The sequence below is a fragment of the Excalfactoria chinensis genome, chromosome 2 (genome assembly GCF_039878825.1).
Source record: "Excalfactoria chinensis isolate bCotChi1 chromosome 2, bCotChi1.hap2, whole genome shotgun sequence".
NCBI classification, from domain to species: domain Eukaryota; kingdom Metazoa; phylum Chordata; class Aves; order Galliformes; family Phasianidae; genus Excalfactoria; species Excalfactoria chinensis.
In genome coordinates this window covers 50284017-50302871 of record NC_092826.1, presented here as the reverse complement: position 1 = coordinate 50302871, position 18855 = coordinate 50284017, and the positions used below count along the sequence as shown (strand labels likewise).

Here is an 18855-nt window from a genome sequence, read left to right as displayed (position 1 = left end):
GGATCACATCTCATTTCTCTCACTTGGTATGTTTCTTTCAAACTAAGTATTTTGTATCTAAAAAGAATGAAACAATAACAAAGATGTAGACCACTACAATTAAGTAACACAGATACCCTCTGTAAAGTCCCAGACTCCTGGGTAATTGTTTCATGCAAAAAGACTAAACAATAAACATCTTGAAAAGTAACCATGAAACCTGCTCTTTCCAAAGCAGCTGCTGCAGTAATATTTGGGTGTACGAGAGCCATAGGCTGAAACAACAGCAAAACGACTACTCAAAGCATTTTTCCCAACCCACAGGTATTCGTTCAATATAGACCTGAAAAGGACTGAAGGAAGTATACTCAGGGGTAACTGTGCACAAACTACTCAAAAGGATTTGGTTATTGTCAGTCACTTTATTTTAAAGATCCACGTGAAAAACACAACTGTACCCCCAAACACCAAAGATACAGTCCTTCCTCTCTGAAGAAATGCCTTATGAATACTTACAACATTTAGTCAGAACATTTATTTTCTCGCAAGAACAGATGGGAATAAGCTACCTGAAAGTATCAATATTAGCTTGTTAACGCAGTCTGCAGAACACCAGAATAGCTCACTGGCAACAACGCAAAGAAGTGGAGAAGAAAAGAAGAGGAGGGAGGAAAAGAAAAGCACATCGATGGAATAACCCCCTCAGTATGTCATTCTGAGGGATATGTGGGTAAGGTGACTGGTGAATTGGAAGCAGTTCTTTTGAGTAACAGGCATTTTTGTCGGATTTATATTTCCAGAGACATGAGGGTATTGTTTCCTGCAGCCCTACGTTAGAACTGCTCAGCTCAGCCAAGCCATCATGCTCTCACCTCCCAGATTTAAAAAAAGAGAAGCTTTAAGTGCTATATTTTATCCTTTCCTCAAAGGTTACTTACAACATGTGGCATAGTAGCTCCTATAACACGCAAATGAATCATTTAGTTTGCATTAAACAGTGCCACTGATAAACTACTAAGATATGCTTCTTTTCTTTCAAGTTTCCATACTTACCTTTCAACCCATCATGAAGGAAGGCTATAGTTGCTTACTGGATTTCTATTATCATTTTACATTACTAAAGAATCTTTATTTCCCCCTCAGATATCACTGCCTCTTTCAATATCATCGTAATATATTGCAAGTATCCCATGAAAAATAAACATTTCAACAGTTGACATAGCACAGTTATTAATACACTGCAATGAAACAAAGTTCTTAGATACTCAAAACATACTGATGCCTAAGCATGAGCAACCAGCAGTACTGTCGCACTGAATTAATGTCTTTCTAGTTCTAGTTTTAGAAGAACCCCTCCTTCTGAAAGTCAGTAAGTTAACCATCATTTTTATATCTGGCATAAAACATGAGAAAATGAGATCTTCGTTGGCAACCCTGCACATAGCAGGAGGGTTTAAACTAGATAATCATTGTGGTCCTCTTCAACCCAGGTCATTCAATGAACACTACTGTTTCTTTTTCCAGCTACAGTCAGAGGACTACACATCTACCTTCTACACAGTATTTACCTTGAAGGTATTTCCTTCTTGCCTACCCTCATACACCAAATACCAGCGTGAACATTACTGAAGCATTATTGAGAGCAAATTCTGATGTTTTCAATACAAACTTTCCCCATATCAAGAGGATCTACATTTGTAGATACAATATGCAATAACCTAAAATGCGAACACATTTTATTTCCCTCACAGACATGAACAGAAGAGTTTCAGCTTAGAACAGTCCCACATTTTCATTTACCAACATAGACTTTGACATAACAGGGAAATCTGTCCTTAGAGCCATCAGCACTCTTGCCAGTGAGCACAGCCAGCCCCTAGCATCATCACGGGCCTCCTGCACAGTTGGGATCAGTACATTTGCTTCCTTGAAAATCATACACAAGGAAGTATTTAATTTAAGCTCAATCATCTGGTTGAGAACTGAGGAGGGAAGAAAATCGTGTTTTTAAAAATTAAAATGAAAAAAATAAGAATAAAAAATAAAAAATAAAAAAATACACCTAATAACATACCAACCAGGGAAAACACACTGCTATGTATCCTCTCTTATGGTAACATGGAGTTTTTATTAAATACGGAATTCAAACGATGGGACCAAACAGGGAATTAAGCAGTACTGCCCACTTAAAATTCAGGCATGTCTCACTTTGTAGCTTTTAACAAAACAGAGCTAAGCTGGTGCAAAGGGGTGATAAAGCATGCCACTTTTCCGTTGCCTTGGCAGCTTTCTTGCACTAAGAAGACAGTGCAACATCTCCATCCCGGGCAGAGGCCACAAGAAACCCACTCAAGAAGGTTTCTTGAATACTCACAAAGCCAAATTTGGACCCAGCACCTAGAAAAACCTTATGAAGGTATGATTCCCAAGGTTTAGGGAAATAAATGGAGAAACAGACTAATCAGCAGAGAGTGGAAAATTAAACTAACAGTAAAGGTCCAGAAGTTGTCTTAGAGGTTCCAGATGGCAGGCAGTCCTTTACACCAAGCAGTGTAAGGAACAAGAGCGTGTAAAATAACACAGGGATGGTGTCTTGTTCCTTCCTTAAACGTTTGAGATGGCAGCAATCTAACAGCCACTCATGTGGAGGAAAGAAAAGGACTCACAGAAAAGAAAGAATTGTGCAATTATTACAAGCCTTTATAACATACTCCAGCAGTTGCATTGGGAAGACCTCGAGCCTTGCTTTAGTTCATAGCAGATCCCAAAAATTCACAAACTTAAACTTGAAGTTTTCTGCAGGCTAGCTTCATTTTAAAGGTTCTAGGCTAAACAAGACATTTGTTAAGCTAAGTAACAAATCTACATGTGTTATACATATATTTGGTTGGTTTGGGTGGCATGTTTTTTTTATACTATCCCACATCACTCTGGCCTGTTTTATGCAGTAACTCGTGGGGTCTTGCACTACACAGGGTTACTACATGGGGTCTTGTTATTTGCACTACTAAGCTTTCACAGTCCATCTAAAATGAAGATGAAAAACACAGATAGCATCCTTAGCCCATTCCTTTAAACGTTAGCAGACAAAACAACACTTTCAGATACGTATCATCTTGTACTTAGCTGTTTCCCTCAATAATCATTCTTAATTAAAAAAACAATGCAAAAAAATACCTCCTACTCATCTCTTTGCAGGACCATTTGACACTACAAAGGGAATACCGTCTTAATAAGGTAGGCACAGAAATAGCACAGAGGAGATTGCACAATGATACTCATGCCACTTTAATCAAAATCTAATTAATCTGATGGTTTTACATTCTGGCATAGTTTGGCTGAAAACAGACATACCTAATTACAACGACTTGTTTATCCAGCAGCTTAAGGTTTTGACTGTAAAAGTGACGTCCACAAAACAAACATGCCCTGTAGCACCTAATTTACTTTGATATGAAAAAATGCTGAACCAAAAAAAAAAAAAAAATAAATAAATAAAAATCATGCTTTGTCAGCAATCAGACAGCTGAAGAGAAATTACAAAGGTAGCTAATTGCTTTCAGACCTAAGTAGCAAGTAATTGAAAACAGAGTGAATTTTTTTTACCATCTAGCATTTCTCATGGTTCAGACTTTGATGTGATAACGCACTACAGGCTGTTCCTCTATTAGACAGTCTCCATCCACAATTATGCATTCAAGCTCTAGCCCATTGAGCATTGTTGGAAAATAAACCCTGCTGGCTCATACAGCACTTGAGCCTATCACACGTGAAAGCTCACAGAAGAAACTTTCAAGGCGAAAGGCAAAGACAACCTTCTTCACTTTCTGAGCTTTTATCTTTTTCTTTTAACTTTAGTAGCATAAAGATTGTAACACAAACTAGCATCAAACACTCAACAACAATGTTTAGGACCTTCCAATTTGTCACTTCTGTTTTTTCCCCCCGCCATCCTTAGTGTCCAAACCCACAATACCTTAAAACTTACTACTGAGAGAGCCAAGCATCAGCATTCTAGAAATTACTCCACAAAGATGTACTCTACCCTGTCAGGCTTGGGACTTTTTTGGTCAGTCGGCATTACAAACTGTCTTGGTATATATAAACTTAATTGGATAAGACAGTCAAATATTATGCTGATTACCTGAGCAGAAGTCAAGCATGTAATCTTCTTTCATAACACAGCACTTCTGCATAACTGGACAGGAACATTTAATGACAGGAAAAATCAGATATTCATCAACACACGAAGAGCTGGAAGAACGGAAGCACTTGGCTAATGGGGAAGAAGACATTACACAGCCACCCTTCAGAACCAGAACCTTGTTTGGCTTCTTATTAGCCTTAATTCAAAGTGAAGAGAATTACAGGGCTGGTTCAAAATGACCAGATTTCTGCTTAAGTCCTGTTCCATCTGCAGAAAGCTCCCACCTACTTGGAATTAGCAGAAGGGAAATGAAAAGGGGGGAATCAGCAGAAGATATGAGAAAATACAAATATAGCAGGCATCTTATACAGCATCTGTATACATAAGAAATAATTTCTAGCAATATTAATCTAAAGTCAGAGAAGTCATTCAACAGCAAAGTACAACCACGAAGATGCATCTCCTACGCTGTATAATGTACTCTTACCCTGTGAAACAAATGCAAAGAATGAAGCAAGCAATTAAAACAACAGTTTTAACAAACTTTCCAAAAAAGGTGCAGATTTGCAATGAAATGCAAAGAAACTAGAAGAACTTTAAAAAATAAAGTACAAGGCAAAGCTCCCAAAGAAGCTTGAATTTCTTGTCAGTAACACTCCTGTATATCATCATCATCATCATCATAGTATCATAGTATTGTGCGAGTTGGAAGGGACCTTAGAGATCATCGAGTCCAACTCCCGGGATTCGAGCCCTCTGTGTAGCAGAGCGGCACTTCTACCACTTGCGCCACAGGGGGGATTCGAACCCGGGCCCTCTGGTGTTGCAAGCAGCAATTCTACCGCTGCACCACCGGGGCACACATATCTCTTTTCCAACAGAAAATCTAATGAATCAAAGCAGAAATACTTCTTGTAACGTATCCTTTTGAAAGACACTAACAGTGAAATAAAAACTGAAATAGGCATTTCATGAGGTAGAAATTTTAAAACTTCTCATAACATTCTGACATGATTTTTTTCCCTTTTATTTTGCACGGAATCGTACAAAACTACAGACAAGAACTGATCTGATGGAAATGTAACTTTGGTTGAAAAACAGAAATGGGATTTTCTCATTCTGCTATAAAGCAATCAAGCTTTGATGTGGAATCTTTTCAGCAAGACGTAAAATCCCTTCCTTACCAAAAACTTCATCAGTGTTATACTGACCCATCAGTTACCTCTGCGAGGTAATTAAAACAATATAATCCATGCTGTTGTTTTTCTTTTTTAATGCAAAAAAGGTTGTTTGATGGTGATTTTGGAACAACTAATAGTAGCACTGAGGTGAAAGGAAGGATCTAATACAAGTATAAATGCATGCATTTCTATCAGTGAAGTGTTGCCTGTGGTTTCCTTCTTGGAAAGTAAACCACATATTTGTGACGTATTACACAGACAACACTTTGAAAACATCTCAAGGACACAGAACAGTGCTGACAACTTTAGCTACATGCAGCAGCTCCACAGGTCAGTAACTCCTTTCTACTTGCAACTTGACTTCATGTGAACTTAGCTCTTTTTGGGCACATGGAATGTTCAGAAATAAGATTGCCTTCCTTCATATTCTCCATTTTCTTCCACTACAACAAAGCCTTACTCCTTCTACTGCAGGGCAGACAAGATGAATCCCAGAATGTCCCTTCCAGTCTGAATTGCTCCTCAACTCTCTTTGCATCATCAGAAGATGAAGCAGGGGTAAGTACAGTTCACACCTCCAATCTACGCTGTGCCAGGATGACTCTGCACTCCACGAAGGTTCCCCAATTTCACTTACAATCTCCTTATTCAGCTTAAGGCTGCTCACAAGAAACATTTTACACCTGTAAGCAGAGAGGTTTCTAGCACAGAGCAAAGAAAGAAATTTGCTTCTGCACCTTACTTTGGGCCTATTTCTCAGCCTTATGTAGAACCCGCATAGGCCACTGGTTGTTCACTGAAGTTCACCAAGTTCATTTTCATCAACGTCCACTGCTTTTTATGGAAATACTATCAGGTAAACATTACCGAAATCAGCAGATATTACTGCTTCCACTACAAACATAGAAATACCTTTATTCAGGGAAAAAAAAGGTTGGGATGGTCTCTAAGGCTCTCCTGAGATTAATAACTCTGCATGTGAGACAGGAAAAAAGATTTACAGACGAACCCAACCGCACAGCTGTTCATCCAAATACACACGTCCGTTTCTCAGGTTAAATTCACCAAATTACCTCAACAGCAATTAATGCAACTGCCATGAACATAAAGCGCTCCTTCATTTTCCCTGTTGTTCTGTCCCCTTCTCAACTCCACTCTGAGTCACAGACAGATTAGAAATCAGATCAGCCTAGAATTTGCAACAGTGACTTAGCCTCTTTGGACTAAAAATAAACAGTAGATAGAGCGGCTGGAAAAAAAAATCAATGCCAGTCTGCCCCAACATGCTCTATTTTACCACAGCAAGAATGAGCAGTATCTGAAGTCTACAGGGCTTTGCTTCCCTCAGCACGCTGCCACCATGCTCCTGCTACTCTGTCTTTAGGTCCACCCAAGAATATAAATACGCATATATTGAAGACTAGGAACTCCTTAGTCTTGGGATAAATATTTCTGGGAAAGCAACGAAGAGAAGCAATCACCTGGCTTATTTTATGTCTCCGTGCACAGCATTTACTATGACAACTCGGGCTCTCAGTGCCACAGCAGGCAATCCTCAGGCAGCCCGCGTGCTAAAATAATACCCTAAAGCAGAGCAGCATGATTGGATTTCTATGTACATCTGAGGTCACCCAGGTCCTGCGTCTGGCCGGCTGCTCCCTGCCACCAGACACCTGCGCCGCATGGGCTGCCCGCACAGCATGCTCACCCTGGAGATAAACGCAGCAGATCCAGCCAGCCACAAACTTCCTGATGTTCTCCAGAATGGGCAGGATTCATTTATTTATTTATTTTTTTCTCCAGAGCAGGGAAGTTCTGATATTAATCTGAACAGGGAGGAAAGCTGGAGTCTGCTACGCAGAAACATCTAGTCAAATAAATACGTCATTAAGCTAACTAGCTACAGGATTGTCTAGCAGATGGATGACATCTTGGTTGCTAGTGGAACACTTTTCTATAGCCTTGTTTGAGGCAGACACATATGGCTCTCCCAAGTATTGATGCAAGCTCCCAGATGGACTAGATCATTGCTGACACCTTATTATAAACCCTAGAGATGAAAGAAGGGAGCACAGTTTTTGAATCACAACACAGCACTCTGAAATATTCAGACCTCCTAAAAATAAAGTTTATGACAGAATCCTTTTTTTTTCTTAATTTTACTTTTTTTTTTTTTTTTTTTTTTTTTGTCATTGGAAGAAACTACTTTCAACCAGGAACAGCAAATAGGGGAAATGCAACACCAAGAGTACTGAGAAACTGTAAGGACCAGAAGATCCATAACATGAATGCATACCGTAACTATGGATATTTACAGCTATTACAGCTCTGAGGCTGCAAAAACTTATCTGCTGTTCAGCTGTTACAGATACCAAAGAACTTCCATATGGAATTTCTTGGTTGGGGTGGAAGGGGAAAGCAAAGAAAAGGAAGCCATTTAGACATTACAGCTGCGTGACTTCCCTGAAGCGTCTGTATCCTGAAGTACAAGAGAGGGAGAAAGAAGTCTTCAGCTATAGGAGCACCAGGGAAACTAGCAAAGGGATCTGGGAAACAAGAGAACCCCTGGAATGGCATCCGCTTTTTGGGAAGGTGTCAGGAACACCTGAGAACATCACAAGTACACGAGAGGAAAAAGGCGTATTTTACTTACCATAGTCAGAAGCAGGGGGGAAAAAAAAGATATCCTTTTACCATTTTTACACTGTGAAAGAACAGACCATCCTGTGCATCCAGTAAGATAACTCTTATCATTCACCCAAAAATCAGAATTCTTCATTCAGATATCTTACGTATTTTCTCTTGCCTCTATTACCTGCTATACCATCTAACCCACGAAAGATGGATTGTTGAGACTGTTACAACACCACGACAAAAATTTCAAAACCAAATAGCTTCAATTTTTAAAAACAAATCAACTCATTGCGACAGGGAATATGTTCAGAACTGGGCATTTTCCTAAGTCTGAGAAACTTATTCTACAGAAATCTGCCTCTGCTACAGCAGCCTTAATCTTATCAAGTGTGCAAACAACTTAGATGTGTCAATTAAACATGCGCCAAATAAGATATCACAACTCATTTGTCTCTGCACTTATTGAAGAGACTCCTGTGTTTTCATCATCTTCAACAATACCATCATGGTAGAAGTTGCTCAAAGCCAGTTTGAATGGAGCCCTGGGCAGCCTGGTCTAGTATGAAATGCAAAGGTGTGCAGCCCTGCCTGCAGCAGAGGGTTTGGAGCTTGATGACCCTTGGGGTCCCTTCCAACCCAAGCCATTCTATGATTCTATGGTCTCAAGTTTTCATTCACCTAAGAACCAGCTTTCAGTGAGATTTTAACTTCAAGTTGGACAGTAAGTTCAGAAAGTTCTGTCTGTTTGTTTGCTTTTTTATGAGGAACAAAACGATCCTTGAATCAACTTACTGAATAGAAAGTTACTGAATAGAAACCCAAAGAGAAAGAATATAATTTCAGCTACCATCGCATCACAGACCTCAACAGGAACATCAGGGAGTCTTAATTTTGTAATGGTAGCTAACAATAAATAGGAAGCAAGCAAAAAAAGAATTTTCAGCTACATACACACTGCGCTGGCATCTACTTCAGTTGGGCAGTTCCTCTTCTCCTGTAATACAACGGTCCCTCTGGGAGACAAGCTCAGCTGGACAGAAACAGAGTAAAGAACAGAACTGTCTTCTTCCCAGAATGATTCACAGTTCCTTTTAACTCTTCAGACTATTAGAACTCCAAGATGTTTTTTGCTTTATGCAAAGGCATAGCAAAGGGCAACTTCCAACCCTCCATAGTCAGGGCTAATATGACAGAAAGCAAATGAAAGCCTTAAGACAACAAAGGATTTGGTACTCCCGAGGAACTTCCTCAGGTGAGCTGCAGATTAAAAAGAAGTGGCAAGACAGATATTAATCGACGTCCCCAAAGGCAGAGTGAAACACAGCTCAGCCTAGAACCAGCCAGTTCCTGCGCTGCGAGATGTTTTTCAACGTTATTAATTTGTTTCAAAGCAAAAGGAACTCAATCTCTCAGCATTTCCTACCAGCTGCTGAGTAGGAATTTATTTTTTTCTTAGCTTTACTGCTTGGAGGGCTGCCAGTTTCAATATGCAAATACAAAGGATCACTGCAGGACCCAAATCTGAGGTGGTCCCACAAGGTTTCTTGCAGAGAGAAGTCTCTGCAATAGACTTCTCACACAGACTATGCAAATAAACCCCCTGTTTCTGGAAAGGCAGTGTCCCCGCTCACAAAAGTAGGATCCTTGGAACAGTTCTGCTCCACATCAAGGACCCTGAAAACATCAGGCCTTCATCCAAAGCACAGGTCACTGGGAATCAAAGAGAGGCCATACCTTGTTTTGGTTTGAGTGAAAGTCTGTCAAATCTAAAATATTTGCAGTGAATCATCTCAAGCTCAGTGAACTGCCATTTCTGACTAAATTACGATCACTTGGCAGCCCGCAATTAGCTCCAGCTGAGATGCCACTTCATAGTGGCATCATGAAAACTGATCAGTAATAAGCAACACTGACAAAAGTCAAGATAAATCAAGTACATGATAAAATGTTGAAGTTAAGGTAAAGTAAACATCTAAGTCAAGAGGCTCTCGTTTATACACAGATGGTTTCAGATCACTGTAATTCAAATTGCGTTCTCAGTGATGTTCTCATTCAGATGTAAAATGACCTTTGATTGATTCAAGCTAGAGATATAAGGGGCTGCTCTATATTCAACGCAGCATTCACAGACAAGTTTAACATATATATATACATCTCGACTTGACACTTCAAGTTATTTCCTCTGGTGTCTCCATGTAGACATGATTAAAGGCTCTTATCTCCAACCTCTAACAATACCCAGAGGAAAACAGGGAATGGGAAAAGTCAAAGTCAGCTGCTGGTTGCATCTCCAACTTAAGAGAGAACTCATCATCTCAAATGACACTTTCGGGATACCATGGGCATCTGACTCCTCCTCTGCAGCCCATAGAAGCCATCTTTTTCTATTTCTCCTTATTCCTCGTGGTTAGTGAGTTTTAGGTTATTCCAAATATATATATATACACATATATGTATATAAACTAAATGCTTCTTACTTCATTTCTATGCCTTACCAGCACTCGTAAACACCAGCACTGCATCTCTTTCTTGAAATTTACCTACTTGCCAAGCCATCACCCACAAAAAAGATATTATTTCTAGCTTTCTACTGTGGAAACGTTGCGCTGTGCCAGTTGTTGTCATCAAAAGGCAGTAAAGATCAGTAGAACAAAAGTGCTTTTCACCTACAGCTGTGAGTTAGAAAGCTAATCTCTACACCTATTGCAGGTAACTTCGTCTTGCAGCTAAAGAGATTTTTATCTCCTTAATCCTCAGTGCATTAATGCCTACATTAAAAAGTGATAGCATCATCGTTATCAATCTAATAAGGCATTATAAGAACAAAGATATCTGTAGATCGCTTTGATGAGAAAGCTTTGCCATAAGGTGCTAAGTAGAACAGGTCAGATAAAGCACACATTTGACAAACACTGGCAGTATTTCTGCTCATCAACAGATGGCAGCTTTTTGAAAAAAATACTATTATTATTATTACAATCTACATGGAAGTCAGTGCCAAACTGTACCTGCATTCAACAGACTGCAAGCTGTTTTGATTGGAGAGATGGATCACCTTAAGCTTCCTGACTAAATAAAGACAACTCACAATTTAAGACGTTTAATGTGAAAATTGAGCATTTTCAAGAAGTCAATCTAAAATGTGCTGTTCCTAGAAACTTGATAGGAAGGTTATTAAAACAATAAGAAGAACGCAAAAGAGTCACCAGTAAAGAAAACACCACTTTTGGAAGCATTTGCACAACTCTCTCCTTTTCCGCTACCCACGCAGGTTTGGTGAGGAGTTACAGTTAATGCAAACCTTTTGTAAAACAGAATATCTACACATCAACCGCACTGGCCGGCGAAGGCCATTAGTCAGCTCAACTCTAGCTTTTATATAACCATTATCTTTAATTAAGGAGTGCTGTATCTTATCTGCACATACTTTCTTTACAAATGTTCAGTTTCATTTTGCTTAACACTAGTTAGGCAAAACCTAAAAAAAAAACAAACCAGTCATCCATTAAGGTGAAATTACAGAAGAAGAACATAAGCCTATTAGGTAATTCACAGAAGGTGCCGGTTCAACAGCTATGGAGATTAAATTAGGTTATTTTTAAGTGTTCATTACTTCATCTTCTCTCTCACATCTCCTACTGTGTTCCTAGCTCGGACCTATAGGTCAGAAGCCAGGGAACTCACTTCTGCCTTAGGAATATCCCAAGTAAACCACAGCAGACATCCAGTTGAAATTTTGTATAATACAGGTCAAAATACCTTCTTAACGTCACTTGACACAACAACTGCTGGCTAACCAATATCAGAAAACAAAGCAACACTCTATCGTTTGGTGTAACAATTCTACATGCAGGCGATTACATATCACAGAATCATTATGGTTGGAAGAGACCACTAAGACCACCTAGTCCAACAATCAGCCCATCACCACCGTGCCCACTAACCCATGTCCCTCAGTATCACATCCACATGTTTCCTGAACACCCTCAAAGACAAAACTAACATCCAACCTGAACCTTCCCTGGCTCAACAAGTTGCTAGTTACACATGGGAGAACAGGCTAACCCCCCGCTCACTACATTCTCCTCAGGGAGCTGTAGAGAGCAATAAGGTCTTCCCTGAGCCTCTCTTCTCCAGACACTCCAGTTCCATCAGCCACTCCCCACAAGATTTGTGCTCCAGATCCTTCAAGAGCTCAGCTGTTCTTCTCTGAACATGCTGCAGAGCCTCAGCGCCCTTCTTGTAGCAAGCGGCCCAAAACTGAATACAGATACATTCCTACTAGACAAGAGAACTAAGAAGGTTATATTAATTATTGCTTCAGGAGTCATTAAGACCTAATGAAATGTTTAAAGGTGTTTACAAGCCCAAAGTAATAACGGAACGCTCTTAATTAACACACAGTAAAAACTTCACAAAAATGGAAGAAGAGATTCATTAAAGAAACGGCTTCATATCTCAGTCACAGACTGCCCCTTCCTCTCCCTCTATGAAACAGAGAATAGATACAGGTGTGACAAACCAACGGGCTCAAGTACACACGTTAAAAGGTAACTAAAAAAGAATGATACATTTCTCCTTCTCATAATCCCTGGCAAATGCTGGATACTAATAAGCAGGTGAGTCAACTCTTGAATCCTGAGTAAAAACAGGATTTACGCAGTAGACAATTTTCCAGCCTTCTCTCATGTCAAAGAGAGTTCAGACGTGACTCTATTAAGCGCTACCACGCGTTCTAATAGAATTTTATCCTACTGTCTAAAATCATTAGTAAAATACATTCAGTGGTCAAAGATCACGGCAGAATCATTCAAACCTCGAGATGTTTATCAGACAATTATTCATAAGAGCACTTCTCTCCTCCAAGTCATTACATCTTTCACAGACAACTTCAGAATACGTGAACAGAACGATACACTGAATACAACGAAAATCTCCAAACTTCTCTTTTACAGGCAACAGCAAAGCCAATATGGTAAGTTTTGAGAAGCAGAATCATTGCCAGCTTCTGTTTTTAAGGAAAAGGGTACCAGGATGCTTAGCATGGAAGAAGAAACAACAGCGCTTAGAGATGCACACACAATGAGAACGCATCCCCAGAGCATCCCGTTCTCCCGTGCAGCATTTGAGCACTGGGGACTTTTCTAGGAGATACCACCCAGCCTTTTCACACTAATCCTAAACACGTTAGCAACAATGCCCACTCATTTCTCCTGTCTTGTAGCTAGCATCCAGTGCTGACACAGATAAAACCTTTTAACACTTTACTGAAAGATTTCCACCCAAAATACTCCATGAAATAGCCCCTTTTCCACCGGTGCTGGCACTGAATTCCAAAGTTTAATACTCTGATTTATCACCTCACCTTAGTGAAACCAAACAGTAAGTTATAATTTAGTCCTACCCAAAAGCAAACCCTGCTACACGTTATTATTCCAGTGCACAGAATTCCTCCTAAGATAAATAGTTTTCCAAAATTGCACAGCTGAAACCTTACTGAAAAGCAAGTAACAAGCAGTCACGTTTCTGAATTCAATTACAAGCAAAAACAAACAAAAACCCTTCTGTTAAGAGTTAACATAACGATTTTAGATATAAAACTTCAATTAGGCCTATTAACCTATCTACTGTAAATGACCTATACAGACACCTATCTACTCACAAAATGACTACACAGTGCTACCGCTCTTTTGCTCAGCAAGAGAGAGACTAAAGCCTTGAAAAGATGCTGAAAATGTTGATGTTTTAAACGTCCCATGTAACATTCAGTTTGGAATATAACAACTTTGCTTTATCAGTTTCAACCTTCAGGACTAAGCAATGGACTCAATGCAAAATATATATCATGTTTCTGCTGTCACTCTAATGGAAAAATGCCTCAGCATGAACCTTTTTCCCCCTTTCTTTTAAGTGTTATCCAACCACCATATCAGAAAGTCCATGCACTTCTGCTTAACACGCAGTAAGACCTCAGCAGTCGCATGGGGCAGAAGAACTAAATCCCCTCACCCATAAACCACTTCCACAATAAAACCATTTCCCAAGACCGCATGGCTGCCCCAAAGGTGTAACATCCAAACTCTTGTGCGCAGCAAGTTCCCAAAATGCAGAAGAGAAGATTTCCAATCAGTTTATCTGTGAAAGGCAGACATTAAAAATAACGGGGGGTGTGGATGTGCTGCCTTCCCAGCCCTCTCCCCACTGCATGCACTTCCACCCCCAACTCCTTCACTGGTTTTCATGCAGATTCGTGCCAGACACTTGGCATCCTCATTAAGTGGTGTCTGGCAAGCTGCCTAAGTTTTAGTGGGTTCTGGGAATGCCAATATATTAACCAGAGGACTGTCTGCATGCCCTAAAGAGATTTTATTCAGGAAAAGTCAACCATTTGGCACAAAGAATGCTTCATTCAAAGCCAGGAAAGCTCTCCACTGGCAGTAAGAAGAGAAATTGCATTTACGTTCTTCCTAATTTCTGTCTCCTATCTAAAAGAAGAGTTTGACGGAGAGCAAGATCGTTTAAAAGGTCAGAGTGCTGTCTGTAATAGGAATTTAGGGAAAAGAAGGCAGATATGAGCAGCACAGACCCAGCATAACATCAAGAAAATGATTCATTTTCATTCTATTGTCTCTTGTGACCAAAATAATCTTAATCAGGAAGATTGAATTTACCTACTATTATGCTGAGCAATAATGAATGGCAACGTGGGTACTCGCAAATCTCCGTTGCTTTCAGTAAGAAAAAGCACTTAGCACAATGCACCTACATTTAGCATCTTCCAAATATGCTAAATCAAGGCATATGTTACTGAAACGCACGCATTAAATAAATATAGATGATGAATACAGAGACGTTTTGTCAGCACGGAGAACAGAAAACACTGCGGTGCAGGCATCGCTCTCACCAACCTGCAGGCTTCCTTGCCGCTGCAGTCTCCTCACGCTTGCTATCACTCAACCGCCAGCCTCAGAAGTAAGCACACAAAACTCCTCTCTAAAATAAATAACTTACATTTTTCTTTCAAATAGAAGGTTCAAAACAAAAGGTCAACAGCTTTCCTTCACCGGAACGTTCTGCTTACGCAGCACATAGGAAAAGTTGAAGGACACCGACAAACGTGTCATTACTTTGTTCCGAGACTGTTCCTGCAGCCTTCTGCACCTAGAGAACCCCATTCACTTCAAGTTGTTATTCAGCTAATCGAGTACTTCGCTATCACTGAGGCGCTGCTACCCATTCTTACAAAGAAATTATTTTAAACTGACATTTACTTTCAACCCGTCATTTTGATTTGTGCAGAAATGGGCTGGTTTCCTGACGGCAGCTCCAAAATATCACGATCCCTTTATAACGGCTAATTAGCGCCAGAGAGGTAACAAGGAATCAATTAAAATCGGTTCAGTTTAAATGTTTTAGCGTACATATTAGAAGTCTGGCAAAAATAAGACGATGTTTGGTGGGAAAGAAATTTTTAGCTATCTGGGCTGCCTTTGCTTAGACATCAACCTTCTAGGCAAGACGGCTATCCTTAAAAATAGCTGTCAACTGAGAAAAGAAAATGTGCACGTATGAATCATTTCACTACGGGGTTGGATTCCCAGCAACCGATGCACCACTGTTCTGGCATCGGAGCCTGTGCCGAGCAGCTGATACTAGCTTGGTGCCATTGAAGAATTTCACGGTTACCACAGAACCAATCTGCAAAGAAATTCATCTCCAAACTCCTCGAAGTTATCTGTATTCCCTCTCCAGCAATTCATCTGCAAGGAGCTGCTTTAAGCTATTCGGAACTACGGGCAGAAAGGTAACTTCTCCAAGGCTGATCAGAAGTTCAACGCGAGATCCGTTCTTGCCAGCAGGGCAGCAGCCACTACAGAAGGTGCTGTGGGGCAACTGGGAAAAAGAAAACTAGATTTTGGACAAGAAAATGAAATGGAAAAGTCTCTCCCTCCAAAAAAAGAAACAAGGCCTGGTACCTCCAGTTAATGGAGAACTAAAAGCAACTTAACTTCACAGGTCTCAGCTTGAGGGTTCTATGTGGAGAAAACAGCAATTTATCTACTTGAAGCCCATCATGGGGCAGGTTAGTTCCGAACTGTTTGGTTTGGCTACTGGTCGGCAAGTCTGCATCTTGCTAAACTCAGTCCTCACATGCCTCAGTCTTGAATCCCCTTTTTCTTCCTATTTCTGCAACTTGCACTGAGGGCTGAGCTCCAGCTCCACCAGCCAGAGCTGCCCAGTGCCCATAATGTTTCAATTAACACAAACCACCACTTTGAAATATCTGGTCTCACGTTGTTAACCCATCCTATGTTACACATTTATCATCATTTCGGCCTGCCCAGACAGCTTAACTTGCTGATGAATACCAATACATCTTACGCGTGTGCTTCAGTGCTCTCCACATATCAAAGAATCAGAATTAAATACACTGATATAAAATACAGGATATTTGAAAAGAAGCATTTTCCTTTCCATATGTAACTACGTGTATTTGATGCATTCCAACCCAAACTCTCCTGGCTCTGCTCACCCCATGGATCACGCTAACCAAATGCCTGGTGCCAGAACACCAGCGCATTCGCTCGGAGCACCATTGCTACCTCAAGGTAGAGGTCATGAACATGGATGCGAGAGGACTTCTTCCCACCGGCACGCTGCTCTTTCAGCAGGCCTTCCCCTTTGCTTTACAGCCACGAAGCCGTGATATTATTATATTCTCATTAGTGGAAGCAGACACGTGTGCACCACACGCAGTTATTCATCTCCACTCAACGGCACGCAGACGTTACTTAAACAATTTTGGATTGTTGCAAGGAGTGCATTTCTCTGAGCCCTCACCCCAGCAACCAAGCCGGAGGGCAGGGCAGCAGCTCCGTGCCCCAGCAGCACCCAGGGCTGAAAGCTGGAAAGCCAAAGGCGCTTTGCAGAAGGGCACATTGCTGTTCTCATGCAGCGTCTGCATCCTTACCTCATCCGAGCCCTCCTCGCTGCAGAACCTCTCCTTTTTGGGGCCCTCACGGATGCTTCACTCTTCACACCATGCGCTACGTTTGATGCAAAAGTTTGCGTGTGCCAGAACAGATGAGCTCTGAGATTTCCTTCCTGACAGGAAGGTACCTGCTTTCAAACCCGCAGGCTCCTACAGCACCGAGCACTATTTCCAGCAGCACATGAAGCCGCTCACCAGACCGCTGTCCTCCCGCACGGCCACCAAAGCAACCACAGCAGGCTCAGAGCCTCCGCAAGAACCAAATCCCACCGCAGCCTTCACCACCCAAGCGTTAACGTGATACCCCTCCAGACCAAAATAATAATAATAATAATAAGTTATTTTTCATTTTGCCCATTTCCTGTCTTTTCTCCCGAGAGCCCGGAGCCCCGCACAGCGGCACAGCCCTCAGCCCGCTCCCTGGGGAACGCACACCTCTGGGATGCGCGCACCACACGCGAAGGATGGAGGCGGATGTCAGAACTACGTTCCTGCCGATAAACTTTAACCGAACCCGAATATCGGCGCGATGACACGCGGGTCACCGGAGCGCTCCCGGCCGCCGCCCGCCCGCTTCCCTCCCCGTAAAAGTTGTCCGCCGGCACCTGGCCGCTCCCCGCCCGTCCCCAGCCGCACAGCCGCCGCCGGAGCCCCGCGTCGCCCCGCTACCTGTCAGCGGCACCGAACACCTGGGGGCAGCCCCGACAGGCAGGCGGCAGACAGCGACGGAGCTGACGGAGCCGCTCGCCGCCTCCCCGCTCCCGACCCCGGGGCCTCCCGGCACTTTCCGCCCGCACTCACCTCCCCCCGGCCCCCGCTCGGGGCTGGCCTCCCGCGGGGCGCCGCGCCGCCTCCCTCCCTGCGCGCAGGCTGCGGCCGCGGCTGCCTCCAACTCATCCCAGCCCCGCCGCCGCCGCCGCCGTCGTCGCCGCCGCCTCCTCCTCCTCCACCCCCCCCCGCCCTGCCCGCTCCGCTGGCTGCCGCCTGTCTGCGGCGAGTCTGGCTCTGGCGGCCGAGCGCGGGGCCGCCGGCGCGGAGGAGGAGGGAGAAGGGAGGGAGGCGGGCGGGGAGGAGGAGGAAGCGGGGGAGGGGCGGCCGCGCTCCCTCCTTCTCTCCCTCCTTCTCTCCCTGCCTTCCCCTCCCCGCGACGCGGCTCACGGCGCCCCCTGCCGGGCGGATGTGCGCGGCGCCGGCCACCCCCACTGCGGCCCTCCGTGTCCGCGGTGCCCCTTCCGCCTCTGCCTGTCAGGGGGAGAGATGCTGGGAGCAGCCCCCCGGGTCCTCCTTCCTCCGGCTCCCGTGTGAAACAAGGAAACTGAAGGGCTGGGGGAGGCCGAGGCTCAGTTCTGTCCCGTGCAGAATGAGAAATTTCCTGACGTTAAAAAAAAATGTTGCAGGACAGGAAAACCCAGTTCCAGGCACAGCCAGACGGGCTGAACCCAAGGCAGGAGTGTGCCCTGCCCGGGACAGCCGAGGCTGCACGAGCTGCAGGCACCATCCGGCTACACCCGGCCCAACGTTCCTGTACCCAGCAGTCGCTCCCTGCCGCCATCCACCTTCCCTGTCTCAGCGGATAACCCTTGGGGCTTAGGGCTGCCAGCGGGGTTGGCCACCTCAGCCTCAGCTAGGCCAAGCCTGGTGGCAACACATGTAACAGCCACAGGATGGGGAGCACATGTAAATGTCCAAAGACTGACGCACACCATCCACAAAGGAAAAAACATACTTATAAAAAAAAAAAAACAAAAAACAACCAACTCTATTTCTACCAATTCTTACGACCATCTTCCATTCCCACCTGTGATGTACGTTGAAGACTTTTCACTTCATGGCTGAACAGAACAAATAGTAGCACAGAGTAGGGAACCTGATGAGCTCTGCTTCCAGTTTTGAGTGTGCACTCTGAACACACACTCCTGAAG

The 18855-nt window shown here is 42.9% G+C and overlaps 1 protein-coding gene across 2 annotated transcripts in view; it reads right to left on the bottom strand.

The window, feature by feature from the left end:
• The window catches only part of LDLRAD4 (low density lipoprotein receptor class A domain containing 4), a 279273-nt gene extending 261392 nt beyond the window's left edge, over positions 1 to 17881 (bottom strand). For both annotated transcript variants that reach the window (XM_072327578.1, XM_072327576.1), the window contains exon 1: positions 17735 to 17881. The gene's annotated coding sequence lies outside the window, so the exon portion shown is untranslated. The remainder of the gene's footprint in view (positions 1 to 17734) is intronic.
• Positions 17882 to 18855: the final 974 nt, after the last annotated feature.